Source organism: Mirounga leonina, unplaced genomic scaffold, assembly GCF_011800145.1.
Source record: "Mirounga leonina isolate KUSES-001 unplaced genomic scaffold, KU_Mleo_1.0 Mir_174, whole genome shotgun sequence".
NCBI lineage: Eukaryota > Metazoa > Chordata > Mammalia > Carnivora > Phocidae > Mirounga > Mirounga leonina.
Genome location: NW_023270451.1, coordinates 21,247,970 through 21,272,415, shown reverse-complemented (window position 1 = coordinate 21,272,415; position 24,446 = coordinate 21,247,970).

Sequence of the window (24,446 nt, the reverse complement as noted above, 5' to 3'; positions counted from 1 at the left end):
GTATGTGACCTATCATGTACAGTGTCACTAGGTACAACAAGAAGCAAGAACAAGAGTAGACTCAAACTTCCAGTTGTCTCTCAGTCTGGCATTTGGATATAGGATTAAAATTTCATGCTATTAGAATTAAGTAAATCCTAGGGTTCTTGGGCAAATGTAATGTAAAAGGATGCAAGAAACATTTAGTGGCTTTCTCACAATTAAGAACATTTGGAAGCATTAGCTATTCAATTTATAATAGAATTATTTATACATATATCCCCCCAAAATGATGAAGTGTCCTTATATTGGCTTTTTTGCTTACACATCTTCCTGTCCCAGCTGCCTTACTCTTGTTCCTCAGGATTATCTCCCAGATGAACCACTTATACCCAAGTCCTTGTCTCAAGTTCTGCTTTGGCGGGGGGGTGGGGGGGGCACAAATTAAGACAAGGACTTTGAGAAGCAACAGTGAAATAACCAAATTCCAAGTGGGGATAAAAGCTTGAGCAAGAGCACAAAAGTGGAATAGGGGGTGTTATCTAGACCATCTAAGTAGACTATCATGGCTCTAACGCAGGCTTCAAAGTAAGGCAATGATGAATAGTACACTAGATAGAAAAATTTTATGAGAACTCAAACTAGAAAATTCCAAACTAGAGTGATTTGTATGTCAAGCTGAAGAGTTTGGACTCTATTTTTTTTTTAACATGTAATGATTCATAGAAGGTTTTTGAGCAGTGAAATAGCATGTTCAGATATGTATTTCAAGAAGACAGCTCCAACAGAGATATGGAGGACAGAGAAAACTGGGGAAATAGACAAGTTAAGACTATCGTGTCCCAGGTGAGAAAAAAAAATAAGGCCTTGAACTAAGGTAGTGGCAGTAGAAGTGGAGAGGAGGGTAAATATTTGAGATATTTAAGAGATAGAATCAACTGGAAGGCATTATAATGTGATGGCTAATAGTGCAAACTCTGGAGTCAGAGTGCCTACATTTCAATCCCGTCTCCCAACACTGCTCAGATGTTGCTTGGGGCAGGATCTTAAACTTTCCAAGCCCTGGTTTCCTCATATGTAGTATAGGGATATTAATAGTAAATTTCTTATAGGGGTATTGAGAATTAATTGAAATAATGTTGAGTTCTGGGCACAGTGTCTGGCAGATCATCATCATTGACTGAGTATAGAAAGTTTAAAAAAATAGTTGAAGATAAATAATATTTCTATTGGTCAAAGAGTACCAGATTTTTTTTTTCAGAATGCTTTTTCAGAGTACTACATCACCATAGTAAAATATAAAATGATTTCTGTCTATATCTCCTCCCAGAAAAAGTGAAGTCAAGTGTTATTATTCCAGTTGAGATTCATGTAGAAATAACGATTTGCCTAAGGTCAAACCGACTGCAAGTTGCAGGACCAAGATTTGAACCATGATCTCTTAAGATTGACTAACCCCGATATGCCTCTGAGTACTAGCAGGTGCATGTTCTGTGGGGTATGTGAAGATAGGAGTTTCCCCTTCTACAGCAGTCATTTATGAACAGCCTATTCTGTTACCAGAAAATCTCCTAGAGGGTCATTACATAAGACATTGTACTTGCTCTGATGATTACCACAGAGATGATTGGGATGGGAAGGATATTGGACAGCTACAGTATCCTGGGGGTATCTTGGTTAATTCTCTCCGCAATTCAGTGAGGTGAAGTTGTTCATCATTGTTTTCCAGAATGAGGAAATGTATGCTGAGAGAAATTGATCTACTTACCTATAATCACAAGAGCAAAATGATAAGATGTGGACCTTGAGTTGCATAATTCTAAATCTTAAGATGTGGTGTTTCCAGGAAAATGCAAATTCTAAAGATGCATTTAGATGAACACGACCAAAGTGGAGTGGAGACTGAGAACCTTAGAATCAAAGATACCAAAAATTGTTGAAAGTAGATCAGAAAATAGATGATGAAAATCCAGAGGACAAAGGCAGAAGTTGTCATGGAAGTCAACAGACCTGGGTCAAGCACTGGTTATTGAAAATGTGGGGGCAGGGTTTGTGTGAGAGAGGGTGGGGTATTCAATTAGAAGGTAGACAAGTTTGGCAATGGGTTTTATAAGTGGATAGTGGGATTTGAAAGAGGAATTCTTTTTCTTGATGGCACTTCCCAAAGAGTTAGGGATTTCTTGCCATACTATATTCTTGCCATACTACAATCAATGCCTTTTTTTCTGAATTAAGTAATCTTACAGATTATACTGCACTGAGTTTCTGCCATTGGGAAACAAGAACCTACATTATTTTGTAAACTGAATTATTTTCTGAAAACACTAATTTGGAGAACCGGATACTATAAATTCCCATCATTGGCTTGGAAATTAACTTCATGATTTTCTTATATTTTCTATTAATATAACAGTGTGCTGATATATTGACTGTGAAAGCATTGCTAATTGTCTTCCTTCAAATCTGTTCTTTCCATTCACCCTTAGCAAAAAGAACCCAATTTTATTTGGGTGATGATGTTACTAGCTAAAAGGTGACATGTTGCACATTTTCTTGTGAAAAGATATAGCTCAAGTCAATGAGATGTGAGCAGAAGACCTGTGTGAGACTCCTGAGAAACTGCAGGTTGCCTCTGAAGACTCCTAAGGATGACAGAGTGGCAAGATAAAGGGAGATTAGATCCTTAATAATCCTGGAGTCATCACACACCAGGGGCTGCCTGCCTCTAACCACCACCACTGTGAGTGAACTAGGACTTTCTTGTGTGTTAAGCTCCTATTACTTTAGGTTTTCCCATTTTATATGACCAAATCTGATTCTAACCAATATAGGACTAATTAGATTGAACCATCATTGACTTAGTTATTGTCAAATGTTAGGTAATCTCACGTTAAAACAGAAGTAAATAGTGATAAGTAGATGATTCAAGTAATTAAAATTTATAAATGGAATTTATAGCTGAGTTTGGTCCATGAAGATGAATATAATAATTGTTTGAAAGCTGATCTAGGAGGAATGAGTCAAAGTTAGGAAATAATAGATAAACACTGTCTTGAATTTCTTCTACATTTCCAGTATTACACACACAGAGCATAAGGAACAAAGACAACAAAGTGTTTGGACTATCTCCATACATAATTACCATTCTTAGGATAAAAGGGAAATGCTTAAATAAAACAGAAATGCAGGAATTCATTTTAATCTCCATTATGCACTGAAGTATCTATACTTTTCTATTATTTTGTTGAAGAAAATGTGCCATTTCTAAAGGTAATATGAATCTTAAATATAAATCTTATGATAATTTACTATACATGTGATTAATAATAAAAGAAATACCAGATTGTGAAAAAGTCATGAATATGCTTACTAAAATCTCTTCCCAAAATTTTGCTAAAATTTGGCTATAATTTTTCTGTTTTATCATCTGTGTGGGGTTCCTCACCTGACTGCATAATTCCAGACTGAAAAAATACATCAAGAGGTTTTGATCACACGACATGGTACTTCCAGAAGGAAAGAGAGAAGGTAAGAAAGGGCTGTGGACAATACTAAGTGGGACAGCAGGCATAGTTTTAAAGTCTTCTTGTTAATTGGGAGAATGAAAACATAATTAATGAGAGATCAGATAAAGATAATCAGACTCAATTTCTGTCAGGAAATGGAGAAGGGAACTCCAAATAGCAAGTTTCTTGGCAAAAAGAAACAGATCCATTGAAAGTGTCACACTAATCAGAAAGTATCACTTGTATCTTCATTTTATCTTGCTTTATGCTTTATTACAGAGTAATTTGTCTAACCCCACAACCTCAAATCATCACTTGCTTACAAATGAGTCTCAAATGTCTATCTCCAGGCATCACTCCTGCCCTAAATTCTCGACCTGAACACCATTATCTTCACGTGAATGTCAAATAGGCATCAGTAACCCAAAGACGTTAAAAATGGAAAGTAACTTCTCCCCCCACCCTACTCCCAACTTACATACTCTCTACCTTGGTTAATGTCATCACCTTTACTATCAATTTCTACCTACTGTCTCTCTCATCCCCAGATGGACTTCCCCCTGCAAGGTTCCTCCTTTTCATTGTCATTGCTAATGATCTAAATTACCCACCATTGCCCCAATCTCTTGGACCACTGGACATCCTTATAACTGGTCTCCATCCTTCCTGTCTTTTTCCCCTTCAAGTGAAGACAATTTATTTTCTAAAACTCATATTTAACCTCCTTAAAAAGCCTTCAATGACAATCCATCCCTTACCACCGTTATATTTTTACCTACTGTCACTTATTTCCCATGACCTTATGCTGCAATGACATGAAGCAATTCGTGTTTCCTCAAAAAAGATAATGCACTTGGGGCCTTTACGACTTGCCTGGTGCTCTTTCCTCTGCCTGAGATGCCTTTACATCCCTTCTCTGCTGTTCATATTGCCTGTATACATACATCTGTGACACCTTCTTTGTGCTTCCCTGTCAGAATGAATTGTTCTCTCTTCTTTGTGCTCTTAACGCATTTAGTAAACACATCTATTAAGACACTTATATCCTGTGTGGTGCATAACTTTTTACTTCCCTTTCCACCACTGGGCTGTGAGCTCTTTGAGAGCAGAGACCTTATTTTATTCATTTTTATATCCTTAACATATAACTCCCTATCTTGTACATAGTAGGTATTTGGTTTTTCCAAATTGATATAAAATATACTGCCATGTTACCCAAATAAAGGTCGTTTTTTGTTTTATACATTTTCCTCTCTCTCTGAAAAAAAAGTTATCCATGACTTTAGTCGTATTCTCAAAAGGTAATGACTTGAAATGAGCAGGGACTCAAACCTGGGAGATACTCGTACTATTATTGCATTTACAGAGCACATTTTAAGTTCACCACAGTGCTTAATAATCACCCTAATTATTTATTAAAATTTAACTCTCTTTTCCAGTTAATTAAACTTGCATTTGGTAAAGCTATCCAATTTTGGCAGATAAGCAGCTTTTCTATGTGTATGTATATGTGTTAAAGGCTGACTGGATACAATTTTAATAGCAGTAGAAGTTTTCAAATTCCTCTCTCTTCTTAAATACATGGCAACACCACTTCTTTAATATAGGAAGGCTCTCCCAAGGAAACAATGAGACCTATTGCCTCTAAAGGGGTAAATCTTAAATAATTTAGAGAATTGTTATTTTCTTCCTTTATGTATCCACATGCTTATAGAAGTACCTTTAAAAAAACACACACACATAAATATTAAAAGTCTATAGCATGGGTTTTGGTCCTCCTAAATAATTTATCCTACTATGAGTAAATGACCTGGATTTTATCCTAACAACAAAAAAATGCAGAGCCCTTGTTACTTCAGACATTCCCATCTCAGAAATATACTAATTCCAACACAGTGTGTTCCTTTTCTAGGAAAAATTTGCCTTCCTCTCTGTTTTTGGATGTAGGTGCTATTTTTGGAGTCCACAAGCAGAGGCAGACACATCTTACAGATGTGCAGAGTCTCTGGAACTGCTGATATGATTCTGGAGCTTCAATCACAAAAATATCACACTCCAGTAGGAGTCAATCTGCTTGTGCACCATTCTGTAAGTGGCTTCCTCTGGACATCCAAATTGGAATGGCATTGAAAGTCGATTACAGGTTCTCCTTTTCTTAAGAGGGCTGTGATTTTTTTTTCTTTTTTAAACAGTTTGTATTATGTAATTATAGAATATTTTAAACATAACAGAGAAATACAGAAAATAACTTAGCCTTTTATATAACCATCATCTAGATTTGACAGGTGTTAATATTTTGTCACAATTTACTTCAGATTTGTTTAAGAAATCAAACTGTTTGATATTCTAACTCCCACTCCCCATCCTTTCTCCCTCTCTCTCATCTAAGTGGAAATACACTAAATAGTGGTATATCTAATTTATGGATGGTACCTTAACATAATAAAAATATAAAGGGCTTCTTTTAACTAGGAACTTGACGATTACAAGAAAGAATGGATTCATTTAAATTTGCGAATCCATATGCTAGAGTCTAGAGCAGGAACTGGCAAACTTTTTGGGTAAACAGGCAAGTTAGTAAATATTTCAGGTCTTTGTTGCAACTGCTCAACTCTGCTTTTGTAGTGCAAAAGCAGCCATGGACAATAGACAAATGAATGAGCATGGCTGTATTCCCATATAAATTTATTTACAAAAACAGATGGCAGACCAGATTTGACCCACAGCCTATTGTTTGCTGACCCCTGCACTAGACAGTCTAGATTGAACCATTTAATTTTATTAAAGTTACCTAAAACACAATTATATTTAGAATAAGCTGCAAGTAATTTTCACTGCTGTTCTTGTAATAACTTCTCCAAAAGAGATAAAAATTGCCTCCAATATCCATTCTCCCCTTCTTTTATAGTGATACAATCTTTAGTCCATGGTGGTCTGGAATAAAGAGTGATTTCCCCGTGTGATTTTCCCATACTTCTTTGTAATTTGTGGCCATATGACTAACTTGTACCCAATAAGCTCTCAGTACAGGAGTCACATGACAGCATCTGTGAATTTCCCTTAAAAGAAAGCTGGCATATACCCTTTGATACTTTTTCCTATGCCCCCTGTATCCTGCTGCTTGAAATGTGGTTGCAATCACTGGAACTCTATCTTAGCTCAAGAGGACATGAGCCTCACCCTAGGAATGAGAGAGCAACAAACTGGAAGGTCCTTGGGAACTTGATAGGAACAGATCCTATTAGCCATGTTATCCTTCAGATGCCCACCTCAATATACCTTTTGATGAGAGAAATAAACTTTAATATTATTAATCATAGTAATTTGAGGTTCATGCAGCCATACCTAATTCCCACTGATCTAACTTTCAGGCCTCCTCAGTAGGCAATAGGCCTCCTCAGGTCCACCCAACATCAATACTCCTGTCTAACAGAGTCTCCTCCCTACACATCCAGATTCCGCATTGTTCACTTCTCTTCACCATGGAACCGGCCTAGGGCTTGATCATACTTACTTTAGGAAGTTACACAAAATGTAAAAAGAAGTTATCAATCTCCTCTCCACAACTGTTCAAAAGCATAGAACTCAAATGCTATACGGACACTTTAGCCCTTTTATTTCCCTAATTCTGATTAATACTAATACCGATAGTAGACTCAAATGGTAAAAATTTCAGTGTGCTTTTTCTAAATGCTTGAGCCTATTACCCTGAACAACAAACTTCCTTTAGCTATGTTGTTAAGTGTTGTTTCTACACTATAATGGCAGTTGATGTTGTTACTTAGGCTGCCACAGTTGGAGCTGGAAAAAAACAGATTCCAGACTGGGCAAAACCTGAAAAGAGTTACCCCAATGCACAAAAACCATGTAATCTGTACTTTGAACTTCCTATCACATGTCACCCTAAATATAACACCCTGGGCTTGGAGGAATTCACTTCATTCCTATTTTTATATAAAACACTTTTACTCATCAGATCCTAGACGATGACTGGAGGAGGTAAGTTGTAAAGAGAATTACAATCCCAATTTAAATGTAATTTAAAATAAGAGAAAGATAAGCAGATACAATTAATATTTCAAACATGGAAAAACTACTGGGGAGAAAAGAGCCAGAATGTTAATGTTGCTTATCTCTGACTGGTGAAGTTATAGGTGATTTATTTCTTCCTTTTGATTTTCTAAGTATTCTACAACAAACATTTATTACTTTTGAAAACAGAAAAAAATGTATAATTCAAGTTCCTGAAAAACTCGATTAAATAAAGAAAACACGTAGAATGAAAAATATGAGGAAAATCAACGTGGCACGGCAATTAAGAGCAAATAATAGATCAACAGTTCTCATTTATCCGCATTAAAAGAAGACAACAAAGACGTAGCTCCCCTGGAGAGCAAATGACCCAATGTTCAATTTCGCTTTGGTTAGTTTTGAAACACCTGTGCGATTAACTGTCCAATCTTCTCTTCTCTGAGCCTTTGAACCTCAGTTTCCTGCTCTGTGAAATTGTACCCATCACTCAGAGCTGCCGGGAGGACTGAAAATTGATGTGAAAGCACGTGGATTTCAATTTCTAGCAGATGAATAATCAGTTCCTATCACTGTAATAGCAGATTTTCAATCAATTCCTGAAATGCTATGTAAGTGCACACTGAGCATCAGTGCTGTGTGGGAAACAAAGATAAATGGGAAAGTCTCCCTGCACCCAAGAACATCACAATTGAGTTAGAAGGATAAGACATATACCCAAATAGTTACAATGCAATGTTCCTCATAAGAGAAGAACACAGCACAATGAAGTTCAGGGGCAAATTAAGAAAGGTTTTATGTGGCAGAGTATTCCAGTGTAAAATAAAGAAACATTCTGGTAACAGAAATGCAAATTATGAATTCGAGAGTTGGCTGTCCCAGCAACTCTGTGACCCAGGACAGGGTTACAAACCCTTTCTGAGTTTCAGATTCATCATTTTTCCAATTAGGAGGATTTTCCCAGATGATCTCTAAGGTAACTTCTGCTTTTATAACAAACCCTGATACAGTATTTCATGTAAGAACTGATCTAATTTCTTCATAGCTACAGATATATATAAAGATAGCGTGTGTGTGTGTGTACGCACGCGTGATATATAGAATAAGGGCATATATATGTTTAATCCTCTCATATTAACCTTAAAATACAAATGCAGTTATTATCAGTCTCATTTTTCTGCTGAGGAGCTGAAGCTCAAAAAGATAAACCGCTTAAAGTGACATGACTAGGATTCAAATCCAGGCACTCTCCAGTCAGTACCATCTGAGTGAAGCCTCGAAAGATTTTTAGGATTCTATAAGTAGTAATGAAAAAAGGAGTACTTTCTAGAATGGAAACTCAGCATGTTGCAAAGGCAGAGAAGTAGGCGGGCAAGAGGGCTCTAGGGAGGCAGCATGTGATCCCAGAAAGAGTACACCCTTGGACCTGAATACAGGAGTTGGAATATTTATTCATTTTGTGTCAGTAATAAGTTTGCGTCAGTACTCTAAGCTTTAATTATCTGTAAATTAAGGATAACAGCATGTACCTTGTAGGGTTAAAATGAAGATCAAATAAGAGCATGTAGAATGCTAAACCCAGTATCTGACACATGGTGGGTAACTGAAGCTATTACTACTAATGGATGAATAGCCTAGTTTGGCCAAAACATGTCAGGATAGTGTGAGAAGTGGACAATGATTAGCAACAGAAGTAGTGAAGATAAACTTGGGAAGATCTTAAATGTCTGGCCGGAAAATTTGGATTTTTTTATGACTTAATTCAAGGAAGGAATTTTGTATGTCTGAAGTCAGTATTAAACTTGTATGAGTTTCATGAGCACTCTTGTGGTGGTGAGGAGGAAGATAGTACTGAGAGAGGATTCCTGGGCTAAATAATAAAGATGTATGGAAAATAATCCAAATCCATTTACGAGGACACTGACTCTGACCTCCCACTTTACAGGACTGTTGACTTTTCTGGATAAAAAGATACATTATTGTGTTCTGGAAGTGTCGATTTCTTAAAGGCTGAAATTATAGAAAGGAATTTTTAAATAGGAAATGATTGAACTGCCTTTATTCATTTATCATCTAAAGGTCAATGTCAAATCTACGACTTCTCGTTTTGAGCAAATAAGGATGTGTCCAGGAAAAAAAAGACAGAAGAAAAAAAAAAAAAACCCATAAACTAAAAAAAAGAAAACTGTCTGAATTCAACCTAGTTGGATGGTCACAAATTAAGAATGAATGTGGAGTTAGGCAACTCCACTGGTAAATAATCAACACGTTTATTGAATATGGACTATATGCCTTACGCTTTGCTGAAGGTGTCACCTACTTTATTTTGATTAAGCCTCACAGCATACTCATAGCTAAGTATTTTTTTTTTTAAGATTTTATTTATTTATTTGAGAGAGAGAGAGAGCACATGAGAGGGGGGAGGGTCGGGAGGGTCAGAGGGAGAAGCAGACTCCCCGCCAAGCAGGGAGCCTGATGTGGGACTCGATCCAGGGACTCCAGGATCATGACCTGAGCCGAAGGCAGTCGTTTAACCAACTGAGCCACCCAGGCGCTCGCTAAGTATTTTATTTATCACCATTTTTCAAATGAGAAAACTGAGGCTCAGAAACAGTAATTGGTCAAGCATACAGAGATGTTATATAGCTTGAACCAGGACTGAAAACCAATCTTTGCTGCTTTGCTAGTTAGTGCAAACTGATAACACCACTCTCAGTGCCACTTCTACCCACATCTTCACCACCACCACCACCATTACAACCACTAGGAATACGGCCATCACCATTTTGGCTACCACAACCACCTCCTCCTACATTATTACTACTATAATGACTATCACCACTGTGCCCACAACCACCATCACCACCCATACCACCACTAACTAGTTAATACCAAGCACCTTCACCACCAACACTCCCTTCTTCTCTAAGAAAGACTAGTTTCTTCAGACCAAATATCTTTCCAGAAAAAATAATTGATATTCATAACATCTCCTAAGAGTAAGTTTCTTTCCCAAATTTCTCCTACATGAGGGGTATGTCCTCATCAACAACATTCCCTTCCCAGGACAACTGTCTTACAAATAGTTGCTAAGATATTTTTGAGATCAAGAAGATTGAATTAATCCTATTTTCAAAGCCATATGGTAATGTATTTTATAGATAAAGAATATTTCTAAATTTTAAAAGAAAAAGTTTATAAGATAAAGGGCATATTTAAGGGAAATGATTCTAAAGCCTTACTACTCAAAGGACGATCCATAAACCGCATCATGGGCATGGGAGCATGTTAGAAAGGCAGGGTCTCAGGCCCTTGATCTGATAAATCAGAATCTGCATTTTTAACAAGAGCCCCAGGTGATCTGTAACACATTAAAATTTGAGAAGCCCTGCCCTAAATCCCTTTAATCAAATCTATCATTCTGCATATAACAGTGGGTGATTTTTATTTGTCCATTTTTTTGAAGAGCTCACTCGGACTCATAGGAACATAAAAACATTTACTTTTAAATAATAGTATACCGCTGTTTTTAAAAAGCTAAGAATCTAGCCGGCTGATCACTGAGTGATGGAAGTGAAAACATGTATTCTTTCTTAGAAAGGGGAAGGCAGGCTGCTCTAAGAGGAGAAATTTTGAGTATATGGGAAAGCAATATCAGAAAAGGGTTAAAAAAACAAGGTAAAATATGAACAGTTATTTGAAAGAAACAATAACAGAGAAAACATTCTTTAATAGAGCAGAAATAAAGAGGACATGGGAAAATGCTGCCCCCCTTTGAAGTAGAGAAGGGAAAGCTGGTAAAAGCTGACGCTAAAGTGGCAGAGGCTGTTAACGAGGTTCTAAAGACATGTTTTTCACTCCCGCCCCGCTGTATCTAGTGATCTGTAATCAAATTAGTACTCTGTAGTCCATTTTTAAGAACAACAACCTCGGTGACTAGGGTAGCTTAAGAATCACCCCAGGGATGAAAATACCTGATCTCATAGCCCCTTCGTCTCTGTTAATCCTTGCTCCTGGTCATGCTCTTTCTCTTTATGCGGAAACTCTCCTTTATCTTTTTAGTTTCCACCTTTGAAACATGTGTGCACCCTCACTATCATCTTCCTCTCTGAATAACATATGCACTTAAAATCAGATTTTGAAATTTGTATAGGTGCCTACCATGGGCCTGTCCTTCAATGAATCAGGATTTTAGGAAATTAGAGAGGCCTACCTGACGTAAAAAGGTCCATCAGGTTTTTCATCCCATAGAAAGCGGTGTCTCCGTCGTCTACCCCTGTCTTCTCCTGCCACCCAGGATTGGTGCTGGTGGGGCAGCAGATTCCAAATTCTATAAAAACATTGTCCTGCGTTTAAGGCCTCAACTTTAGCAATTGGGTCAATTGTTTCTCTGCCTATTTTTATTTTGCCTTTAAGTATCTTCTTCTCCGTGTTTTATCCTGATTTCATTTTATTTTCTACCCTTTACGTGCCCTGGCCATGCAAATTATCATCAAAATAACATTTTTGTTTAAACTGTGAACTGGAAAGAATCTGTTATAAATGGTTAAACACAATAACCAAAGAAAAGTTGTGTGGACAATATATTCTACTGTTACATGATTTCATTCATGTATATTTACCATGTAATTTAAGATGTCACCTCTTATTTTATACTAAGAAAGGAAAATTCTATTTCCGGGGCACGTAAAGCTCCGTTTTTCTAACACTTGCCTACCCACACCAGTCTTTTAGTGCCAGAGTATTAGATTTCAGAGAGACGATAACTAGTAAAAACAAATCTCTTCCCAGGCAGAATTAATCCCTTCTCTTCTGAGCTCCCAGGGCACTGGAACATACTTCTGCTGCAGATCTTTGTATTATTATTAATTGTTTAAATGATTTGACTCCTCTATTAGGCTATACTGTGCCTAGAAGGCAAAAATCCACTGTAATTCAGATGGCTAGGTGTTCAGTCTGTGGTTGGCTGAAACAGAAAATTATTTATTGAAAGATTTTTTTTGGTTGTCATTTAAAAATATGTGAATCAGTATAGAATTGCCTATTAAAATAATCTTATGCCTCACTATTTTTAATTGATAAATAAATAAATATATATATATATATCTGTGCTGAGTACTGAATCAAGGCTGTCAAATATATATTAGTATATATATAACTAGTATATATGCTGCCTGTGTTAGAATCATTTAATAGAATCAAATCATTTAACCCATTGAACATCAGTCTCTGCATCTGTACAATAGGGATAATAACTATACCTACTTCACAGAATTACAATGAGATAATGCATTAAAATGATTAATACAATGCTTAGCATATAGTAGGTGGTACGTGTTCAATAAAGCAAAAATCAATAAAGCTATTGATTTTTAATCAGAAAATGGAAATCTAAAAATAGTAGATATTAAAGACAAGTCAAATTTTGTTTTAGTTCTGAGGCAAATTGTATATTGTCTCGTATTTTAGCACTCTGCCAATATATCCTGAGACAATCCAAACCAAAAGGCTACTGCCATGTGAGGGTCCTCTGCTAATTTAATTCATATGGACCAGCCCCCAAAATACTGAAATTACCACTACTTGTCCCACTTAGTGCAAGCCAAAAACCTCCCATGTCTCAGAATCCTGGTCACAGGCTAAATACGACTACATTACAGAGAACACTTGACAAAGGCACACACAAACACACACACACACACGCACACACACGCACAGACAATTTCAAAAAGAGTAGATTCCAGACCCCAGTGGTATTTATTTTCATTTAATGGCGGGGGGGAGGTGAAACAGCACTATGAGAATTTTACAAGGGCGCTCAGAATGACTGACTCCTCATTCACATTGCAGCTCAGGGAAAGCCTTCCCTGAGCATCCTAGGCCATCACTAACCCATGCCTGCCTCTCAGTCCTCTGTCTGTGATCTGTATAGCATTGTCAGTATCTGAAATCAACAACTTATTCTTACTTTGTTTATTATCTATTTCCATCCTTCAACTAGAACGTAAACTTAAAAAACTCAATTGTTCATTATTTATGAAGTGAATTAATGAATGGGTATATGCATTGATACACTTCTGCAGTTTTTCTCCTGGTTCCTGAGTTTCCCTCTAGAATTCTCTCTAGAAGCTAGAAAATACCTGGATATTTTCAGTTAGTGTCCATTGTTACTACTGAATGCTGTATGCCCCTGCCATCCCCTTCTACCTAAAGTTAACAGTTAACCCAAGTGAGGTTTATGTAAGTAGAATCTAGAAAGACACTTCCTAGGTTAAGAATTTTTTTTTCCTGGGGCGCCTGGGTGGCTCAGTGGTTGGGCAACTGCCTTCGGCTCAGGTCATGATCCCAGGGTCCTGGGATCGAGTCCCGCATCGGGCTCCCTGCTCCGCGGGAAGCCTGCTTCTCCCTCTCCCACTCCCCCTGCTTGTGTTCCTGCTCTCGCTGTCTCTGTCTCTGTCAAATAAATAAATAAAAATCTTTAAAAAAAAAATTTTTTTTTTCCTGCCAAGAGACATATTCTGTAGAGAAACACAACTGTGTTACACCTTCGAAAGATGAAAAGGGAAGAGAGACTTATAAGTGCATCAGCTCCTCTTTCTGGAAAAGAGGCGGAAAATCGAAGCAGGAGACTACCCTCAAGAGAGCTTGATCTATCCGGGGGAAGTTCAAATGGTTTCAAAAGGAAAATATTTATTTTTCACGAAGGTAAATTATTATGCTCTCTGTCAGGGTGAGGTCGGTAAATCTGTGAAGGGTAATATATAAAAGATAATCACCAGCTGCTGTCTATTTGGAAAGAGGCTACAAGAGGAAGAAACGAATGCCCTCAAACAGATTGTGGGTTCCTTGCGAGTAGGGGCTGCAGTTTATATATATTTTTGGGTCCCCCTTGAATGACGACCCCAAGGTGTTGTGACATAAGATAATAATTAAGCATGCATTAAATTGCCTGCATACACATGTGAGGAACTGGGCTGTATTTCAATGCAAGGAAAAATTCCTGATTAGGGAGTTACCTAAAACTAGAAATCGGGTTCCTGAGAGAGGCCAGAAATTTCTTGTTTGAATTTCTTTTCAGAAGAGGAGAAACTCCTAATTCAGTTATCCTGATAAGTGATTCCCCCCCCCCAAATATAACAAAATGAATACATTTTTCTATGCACGACTTTTCTCAGTCCCTCCAAAATATGACCTTCCCACACATTACCATAGTTAACAAAAACAAGTTGTAGTAGAGTTCGTTTTTAACAAAAAAAAGGGCAGTCTTCCTTCTACTCACTGCAATTCAAAAACAGCATGATTTTATAGAAAAGTCCCTGGATTCAAGACCCATAAATGGCACTAAAGTGATACGAACCCTGGCTTTCCAGGTGAGAAACCTTTGTTTTGGAGAGCCAGAGTTGAGAGGTCACACAATCTTTCTACAGTTAGCGGGAGGACTTCACTTCCTCAGCAATGAGAATGGAGGGTTCGAGGATCCAAGTGGAGTCTGCATCTAAAGCCTGTTCTTTTGTATCCAAACATGAAACACAAGATCTACAACAGGATCCTCCCTAAATTAATATCTGCTGAAAGGGGAAAAATTTTAAAAAGAAGAGGGACAGAAGGGGCAAAGTCTCATTAAGACAGAGAATTTTATTTTATTTTTTTAAAAGGTTTTATTTATTTATTTGACAGAGAAAGACACAGCGATAGAGGGAACATAAGCAGGGGGAAGTGGGAGAGGGAGAAGCGGGCTTCCCGCCAAGCGGGGAGCCCGATGCAGGGCTCGATCCCAGGACCCTGAGATCATGACCTGAGCTGAAGGCAGATGCTTAACGACTGAGCCACCCAGGCGCCCCAAGACAGAGAATTTTAAAGTCCTAAGGGATCAGTGAAAATACCAGAAATGTGTGTTACCACATTTTAAGATGCTTATTCCCTCAATGTCCCTTTGATGAACTAAATTCATCTAGAGGCTTATCTGCAAATATAAGGTATTCTATTTGAAGCGTGGCTTATAACCAAGAATCTGAAGATACTTTTGATTGTGAGTCACAGAAATATATTCTGCTGTGCATGTGTGTACACAAATACATATTTAGTACAAAACTAAGTTTCAAGAAACTACTCACACTTGTCACAGGAAATAAACTCTATTATTTTCTATTCCACTTCATTTTTAAGATATAGCTTGTGCCCACTACATTGATTTCAGAATCCATGAATAGGTCTCATGGCATTTCCAAAAATGCTAATTACTCTTACTAGACCATCCCCAGGTTAATATTTACCTTCCAAGGATCTATAACAGTGTTTCTACATAGAAAACATTTTGATGGTGGTAAGACAGCTGTAGAGTTAAATTTCTGTAAATCCTAAGTGCTTCTAACAGGTGTAGACCCTTTTGGTGTCAATAAACATCTGATGCTGATAAAGTTAATTTTGGCTTCTTGAAAGACAGGAGGGTCTCATCTTTGATCCCACTTGTACCATGTCACCTTCCCTGAAATCTCCTGCCTACAGAAAAACTCTCCTTTTCCTCCTATTATTATCTCTAATAAAATTAGCACTTTGATCAGTCCAGGTCTTGCTTGGATGCTTATACAACACCCAGCTTAGGGTTTGTAACATACTTATGCCGTTTTTCTCACTGGTTTTTAGACTTTGTCTCTTAGTTGAGGGCTGTGTCCCACACATCTTCAGTAGCTTTACCAAAGCAAGCCCATCTTGCGCTCGGAATACTGATTGTCAATCAGTGATGTAGGATGCCCTAGCATTAACTTGCAGCAGCAGAATCTCTGTGCTTGCTCTGTGTCCCAATGCAGAGGTCAGCAGCACCCTCCCCTCGACAAAAATCTCTCTGATGCAATGTTATTTCCATGATTTGGGTTACAGTGAGGAAATTCTCAATGGTTGGCCCCCAGCAATTGACCATAGTAGATACACAAACTACTTTAATAATGTTCTGCTTGTTTTCAACAGAAAAAGGGTAATTAATGTTCTGAAAGAATTCTTAAGGGAGGGTATGGTCAGGTGTAGGCTGGTTAGTAGCAGCTGGGATGCAGGAATCTACTGAACCCCGGACAGATGTCAAAGCACAGAATGAATGTTCTTATTAAATCCTGAATTCAGAAGGTTTCTTGTGTTTTATTTTGTGTCACTATGTGTGTGTATGTGTGTGTTTCTTTGCAAGATATTTCTCCCATTGCCTGGGTTCCTTTCCTAGTCTCATTTTTTACTGCTAACATCATTCCCATCTAGATCACAGGAATGAAGGGACTGTCGAATATTCCCCTGCAGTGGGGCTGTGCTGTAGGGTTTGAATACATGGTGAGTCACACAGCCCTCTGGGTCACCAGACTGGAGGTGGCAGGGAAGAAGTGGGGGGGGGGGGGCTATGGAGGGAAGAGAGAGCCTGGAAAAACAAAACTCCTAGAAGGTAGTGAGAGAGCTGATCTGCCCCAAACTCTGTCTTCTGTTGGGTCCCCTGAAGACCCCCATACACAAAAAGTGGGGTCCTTGAAGTCCCCCTGGGATGCAGAGTGGAAGGTCAAAAACTAGGACAGAGACACACACACCTCTTTGCCTATAGTGACTAACCTCTCCAGGGAAGGGATTGGAGAACGGATGGGTGCAGGTTGCAGTCCTACTCACAGAACACTTCTGTCTCCTAAGTGCTTAGGAGAAACTCGGACTACCAGGAAAGGGTGCTGTCAGGTTGCCGTCTGGCTTTCTTCCCGTCCTATTATGTTGTTACCATCACTTCTTTTGCCGAGCACCTGGTAACCTGGACGGTGTATGGCCACCTTGCAGTCCCGGGACGCGCGAGATGCCGCTTTCTTAGCCCAACACCCCTTCAACAGAGTTAGGAAAAAAAGTGTCCGCAGCTGCCTTGCTCTATCCAGAGGTGGGCTAAAGGATGTTAAGGGCTGTGAGTCCTTGGAACCAACTTGCCCGCCTCCCAGGGCGCTCCAGCCAGCCTGGTTTGCGCTTTGCCTGGAATCGGATTGCCCCGGGCTCCTCCTGGTATCCAGGGCTTTAGGAGGGAAGAGAGAGGAGTCGCAGTCCCCAGTACCAAGTCTCGCACTCCAGACCCCCGTCTTCCAACGCCGTCCTCACTGCGCTCACTCACCCTAGGTTACTGTGCCCACCATCAGTCCCCTGTGTGGAGGGCGCTGTTCCCCCAAATGCAGCCTGCGCCCCCAGCTCCGGACAGCTATCCAACTCCGAACGCTCTCCCAGGGTTTGCCGGACCCCCATGGTTCCTCTTCTGACCTCCTGTCTCCCCGCTCCTTTTCTTGCCTCCTCTCATCACCCCAGCTCCTAGCCAACCGTTTTCGCACCCATCCTCATCCCATTTTCACTACCTCGCCCACTACCCACAGGCTCTCAGGTGGTGCTGTCCCCCGAGTAGTGGCTGAAGGAGCCAGGGTGGCACGGTTTCTGGGTGTGGGTTCTTTTGGAAACTCACCTCCCTTCGGAATTTGCATCCACCGGGGAAGGGATAGGGCTCCCAGAAAGCTGCCTCCGGGGACTGGCTACGAATCTCCCATCCCAGACTGTCGCCCCCCCCCCCATTCCTCCCTACCCAAGGTCTAACAAGAGTCCCTCTCCCGCTCCCCATGTTTACGCCGCGTTTTGGTCTCTGGACTCGGGGGGGATCCCCAGCCGGGACCGGAGCAGGGCAGCTGCCGCGGGCGTAGCCCCACTTGCGGGCCGGGGCTAGAGGGGCTGGCACCCAGGCGCTCGGAGCTCTCCTGCTCGCCCCTCCCTCTCCAGGGACCGGAGGGGGCTGGCGGGGGCGGGAGGGCTCGGGGGCGGGGGGGCTGGCGCTCATCAATTCCGCTGCCACCTCCTCTGCAGCCCGGGGGGAGGCGGCCGGGGGTGGGGCGGGAGCGCGGGCGAGGATTAAGACTCTTAAGTCAGGAGAAGTTTGCGCACAGCTCACAGCTGGGCGAGGGAAGGAAGGCGCCCGGAAGGTGAGCCTCGTGGACTTTGGGGAGGTGGAAATAACGCATGGGGGAAAAGCAGTTACCTTTTAGCCTATAATACAAGCTGGGTCTAGGTTTAAACCATCACTTAAAGCAGAAGTAAAGTGTCAGGAAACAGGGAGGGGGGCAGGAGAGGGAGGGCTCTGGACTAACGCAGTTTGCTCTCAACGTCAAACTAGGAAAGCCAGCCCCCCAGACACTGGGTGGGCTGCGCCGCGCGGCTCGCGGACCTTCCTGGGTGGGAGGGGTGCGCACGGTCTGCACCTCACCCTGCGGCTGGCATCTCCTGCTCAGGAGATGGGCGCTGTCGCTTGAGTTCCTGAGTCTCTGGAGCCACCACCTGCGAATGTCCTTCGCTTCTACTGAGCTGTGCCCAGCCGCCCTGTGAGACTATTCCAGGTAAGGAGGGTCTGGGAATGAACGGAACTTAAAGCTTTGGGATGTTCCCCGGGATGGTTGACAGTGGAGGGGCACAAGGTACCTTGTTTTTTGATTGCAAAACTGCAGTTTGATTGTGGTGCTTGAGGTTCAGATGTAGGGTCAGCTGAGTCTCAGTCGCCTCACTTTACCCTTGATTAGAGAAAAGATAGTTGTGCTGGGAAGGTGCTACAACTTAGGATTTCATATTGAAGACTCCTGATTTTTTTGTGACTTTCTCTATGTTACTAATATCAGTTTTCTCTCAAAAGTTTTATTTTCCAACTTATTGGGTATGAAAATTACGGGGCTGAGAGTTGTGGATTTTTTCCAAGGTGTTTATTAGCTAACAAACAGATAATATCGGCATCTATGTGATATGTCATGGTTGTTCTGGATATTGGAAATGAGTACAGTGGTGAATGGCGTTGCTTGTTAAGTCATGTTTTACAGAGAATTATTTTTCCAACAATCATTTATGCATAGCAGCCATTCTTCACACCTATTAGGAAAAATATGTTGTGTGCGTAGTTTCCAAAAGGGTACTCTTTTTTCATGATGCTTTTTCCAAGCCTGGGTGAAAGACATCAGGAAAAGCTCTACCAAATTAATTCTTCTTCCGAAAACAGTCATTCTCCTTGAGGTGCAAGGAAATCCAATCAAAGTCAAAAACCAAGAATCCAGTTAGATTTTTAACCCATTATTCAGGCTTTACTTTGCAAATCTACCTAAGTTCTATCTGAAAGCTTTACCTAACATTATATGGTATATGCAAGCCTAGAAGGCAGGGTTCCATTTGCCGATCTTCAGGAGACCCCCAACGATTTGGTGGCTCTAGTTAGCCTAAACCAAGATATCTGTTCAAGGCTATTTGTTGAAATTATTAGGTGATGGAAAGTGAAATGTTCAAAAGAAATCAAAGTGTGACCATGTATTTACTGAAACTAATCTTTAAACAGCAGAGTGTCCCAAGTTTGAGTGTGTCTTAAATGATGAAAAAGTAAATATTTTATACATTTGGGCCACTTTGGCTTACCAGTAAAGACAAAGTAGGAATGCTTTTTAGTATTGTGGGATTTATAATAGCATGTTGCTAGCCTACTATGTGTTCAGTTAAAGAACTCAGCTTTTAAAAGTGGAAATTGCTGGTTTTCTACACTAGCATTATGAAGGGAACTAAGGTGATTGGATTTGCAAACATCTTTGCAGTTTAAGTCAGTATTCTCAGTGGGCACTCATTTCTACTCAATATTTTAACATAGCCGAAAACATCCGTCAGCTGGCATTTGTTTTGGTTCAATGCCTCTAATCTACAGTTAATTTTAGGAACTATAGCCACAAGAATAATATTCAGTCATATTGTAAAATGCTCTAAGATTGTTTATTGACCACACCAATACACTGAGTAAACATGAAATCCTTATTATAACTTATTCACAAGAACATATAAATAATCTTAGAGTTGTATTGTTTTCATGATGCTTGGAGTTGAAGAAAATTAGCTGATATAAATACGGCTTCTGTTTACCATTTTGTTATGTTTTTGAATTCCAGATAATGAGTGATGATGGATGGATAACATTTGCCTCAGTCAGTTAAAGAGATGGAGCTAAATCTTAGTTAGCATAGTAGTGTTGTGGCAACTCTGTTCTTGGTGAACTTCTTAGACTCTTTAAATGTTGACATGAATGAAGATATTATCTAACTGTTGGTTTTTATTACAGTAAAAATAAATTGGAAGTAAGAGACATGATATTTTCAATGATAAGCTAAACCAGTGTTCTCAACTCAGGCTACAAATTAGAATCAATGGGAGAGCTTTCAAAAAAATAAGTCTATCCAGACCCTTCCCTAAACCAGTTAAATCAGAATATCTGAGGAAGGGGGTCCACATTTTTATTTTAATTTTTGTTTACATGATTTAATGTGCAGCCACGATTTGGAACCATTGATTGAGATGGTTCCCATCGGATTTGGTAGAGCCTGTTAATTTTGGGGGGACTTGGTGAAAATAAATGCCATATGTTCTACTGTCGGTCTAATCTTTTTTTCTTTAAAAAAAAATATATCTCATTTGATTTCCCAATTAGAAGAAAAAGAAGTTTATTTTCCCTGATGGTAGATGTTTAAACCATAATAGCTTCCGGGAAAAACATTTTTTTTTTTCCTCCAGAAAGCAAGCTATTGAGTTTGAAGCTTACCTGACCATCCAGAAAATGCTTTAGTAAATTAGCTCTAGCTTTAAGAGATGCTGGAAATAATGCTTTATAAAACATAGAATTTGATTTCATTTTTTCTAAGACCCAAATGATGTGTAATGTGTAAATATGTACCCTTTTGAAGGATAGAAGGAGGAAAATACTACCATCCTTTTTGGCACACCAACTAACATACCCCGGATGCCAACTATGTTCTAGCATTTTCACATAAATTATTTTATTTAAGGCTCACAATAGCTTTGTGAGGTACCGGCTATTATTTTGATTTTACATATGAGGAAATTAAGGACCCATTAGGTTAATGAACTTGTTCGAAGCCACAAACCAAATAAATTTAGCATGTATTTGAACCCAGGTCTTCTTATACTATGTATTTATATAAATTTTTTAAATTTAAAGGTGGCATTTTTTAAAAAGCAGTATTGGTTAAGAGCACAGATTCTAGAATGGCTCTGCTTGTGTTTTAAGCCTGGCTCCATAATTTTCTAAGAAGCTGTATGATTTGGGGCAAGTAATCCAACCTCCCCGTTCCTTAATTCCCTTTGTAAAAGGAGGTTTCTCTAATGAGAATTAAATGAGCTAATATTTTCATGTCACTGTGGGTAGGTGCCTGGTGCATAGTAAGTTCCATGTAAGTGTTATATTTTTAAAATGCCATTCATTAAAAATATTTTTTATTGTTTATTATATGCCAAGCATTGCATTAAGCCTGAAGATAACATAAACAAATAAGTCATGCCCCTATACTCAAGGATTTTGTGTCTAATAGAGAATGACCAATACATAAATAATTGTTCCACTCTGGTGTGAGATTTTCTTCCAGTTTAATTATAATCAAAAGCATTATTTTGTGTGACAACTGTGTGCTTTTCAATGTTAATATGATCTTTCAGGGCTCCATATAATGAGTATTATGAAACCAATTGATAATATGTTGTATTGTCACGATGGTATTCATTTGTTTTCAATTCTATCAAAACACAGGAACCAACAGTAATTAATGTCTGTTTCTGGTTTTACTTTATCAGTTTAGAAAACTGGTATGGAAAGGTTTGGGGTCTCTAGAATTTTATTTTAGAGGTTAACAATTAGAGGCAAAGAATTGGTAGAAAATGTCCTCGGAACCCATTCCTCAATACTTCTAAGTGCCATTTTCTTGAATTGGTTTTCTGAAAAGAATGTTATCTGATTGGAATGTAGTTTGGGGTTCTTGGGGGTTGTTTTGTTTTGTTTTTGGAAAATCATTTTAGGGTAGGAAATGTTGATCAAGGAGTCCAGTGAAAGGTCTCTAACACCGGGCTGGCTGGGCAAGAGTATCTCATTGGAGCTGGCTATGCTTTTCTTACCACTGTGCCTTGGGCTTCATGCCCCTGCCCTGTGCCACATGATAGCTCCAGGGTATCTGTGAATACCTGCAGTCTAAGAGTCTTTGTTCAAATGAAAAACCTCTCTTTATTAAAAATAGTATATATATTGGTATTCTTTGTAAAAGAAAAACACAATACTCTAAACCTAAGGAGCTAGTTCTCAAAGAAATGGAGTACCTAGCTCGGTGAAATATTTTCTGTTTTTGCAATCAGTATTTAACCATTCTATCTCATTGAAATTTCTGTTGCAAATGTCTGTCTGTCTTCTCTTCTTATCAAGTCTCAAGGCTATTCCCGGTTTTTCCCATGGATGCTGCATGGGGTCTTCCTCCTACTTTTACTGCCATCCCTTTATTTTGATCTTTTCTTATTATTTTTAACAAAATAATTAGATATTCTCCTAATATTTGGTCACATTCAGCCTCTGTGACACATTCAGTGCTACACAACAGAGTCGGACTTATTTTCTATTCTAAGCTCCTGTTTTGTCACCCTTGACTCATAATTATTCAGTAATTGCTGAGGGACCATAAGACTTAGAGCGCCCCTCGTTAGCCTGACATTTTAAGATGTTTCCTGATATAATTCCATTTTCTCTTTCCATCCAAGTCAAGTGGGAAACCACAACCACTCCCTGACTCCTGTTTGAAAGCCATAATGACGCTGCAAAAATTGACTTCCGGTTTGGAGTCCATGCTTCACTTACAACCATTGTGCCCTTGCCTGTCAACCTCCGTTTATATTCTATTGCCTCAGAATTGAGGTGGGTAGCGGGGGGAGCCCTTTCCATCCGTGGTTCAGTGGTGAAGCTGCGTTGCTTTGATTTTTGCTTCTTCCCACAGCTCTAGTCCCCCTCCCTGCCTCCTCCTTGTCTGCTAGTTCAAAAGTCAGCATTTCAAATCTTACCTTCCTCCATCCTGCAAAATGTCTTACTCATTCTCCCATAACACATCCAACAAATTTCCATCCTTAGAGCTTTGTTCGTACTTTTAAGCTCAGTACATATTTACTAAATGCTTATTATGTCCTAGTCAGGGGATATTGTGACAAGTTACAGTTCCTGGCTTCCTGGGGACTGCAGGACATAGACCAAGAGAAAGTTACACAACCGTGTGGTAAGTACACCAATAAATGTCATGAATGTTCTGGAAGTAGGGAGGAACAGCACCCAGCGGGGCATCTAGGAAGCTTTCTGAGGGAGGTTGACCCTAAAGGGGACATGATTCGGCATTGATGTAACAAGGCAGAATGAGCCGAATAAGCAGGGGAAGAGATGAAGTGTGTTAGAGGCAGGACATGAGACTCTAAAAGTCCTGGAAGTTTGAAACAACATGGTGATTTTGGGAAACCATGGGCATTTGGGCTGGTGCTGGTGAGGTCAGCAGGGCACGGGTCACCAAGAGGCTCACGAGCCTGTCTCGCTAAAGGATTTGCATTTTATCATGAAGACAGTGGGGCTTCTTGAAGGAGTTAAAGTAGGGGACTGAAATAATCAGATCTGCCGTTCTGGTAGATCACTGCAGCAGGAAGATAGGAGGGATATTAGATTGAAAGAGCAATGGATACAAATTAACTGGAAGCCCGGAGCCTTATTGCACTAACAGAGGGGAGAAACAGTTAGGGTCACCTTGTGGGAGATAGAAAAGGAAAAAAACAATCAGGAGATTATTGTAGGGATAGCTTTGGTGGAAGTGGGTAAATGATAGAAATTGGAGGGGGCATGAATGGGGGAAATAGCCGATAGTATGATCAATTCTAGGTTTCCTTCTCAAATAATAGGAGAGATGGACGTCATTCACATGGACAAGGAAAATCTTAGGGATGGAAGGTAAATAATTTAATTTGGAACATGATGCATTCAACTTATTCATGCATGATGTGCAGTAAAAATAGATACAAAAATTTGTGGCTGGAGACAGAATTCTGTATTAGAGATATGGATTTGGGAGGCATAAG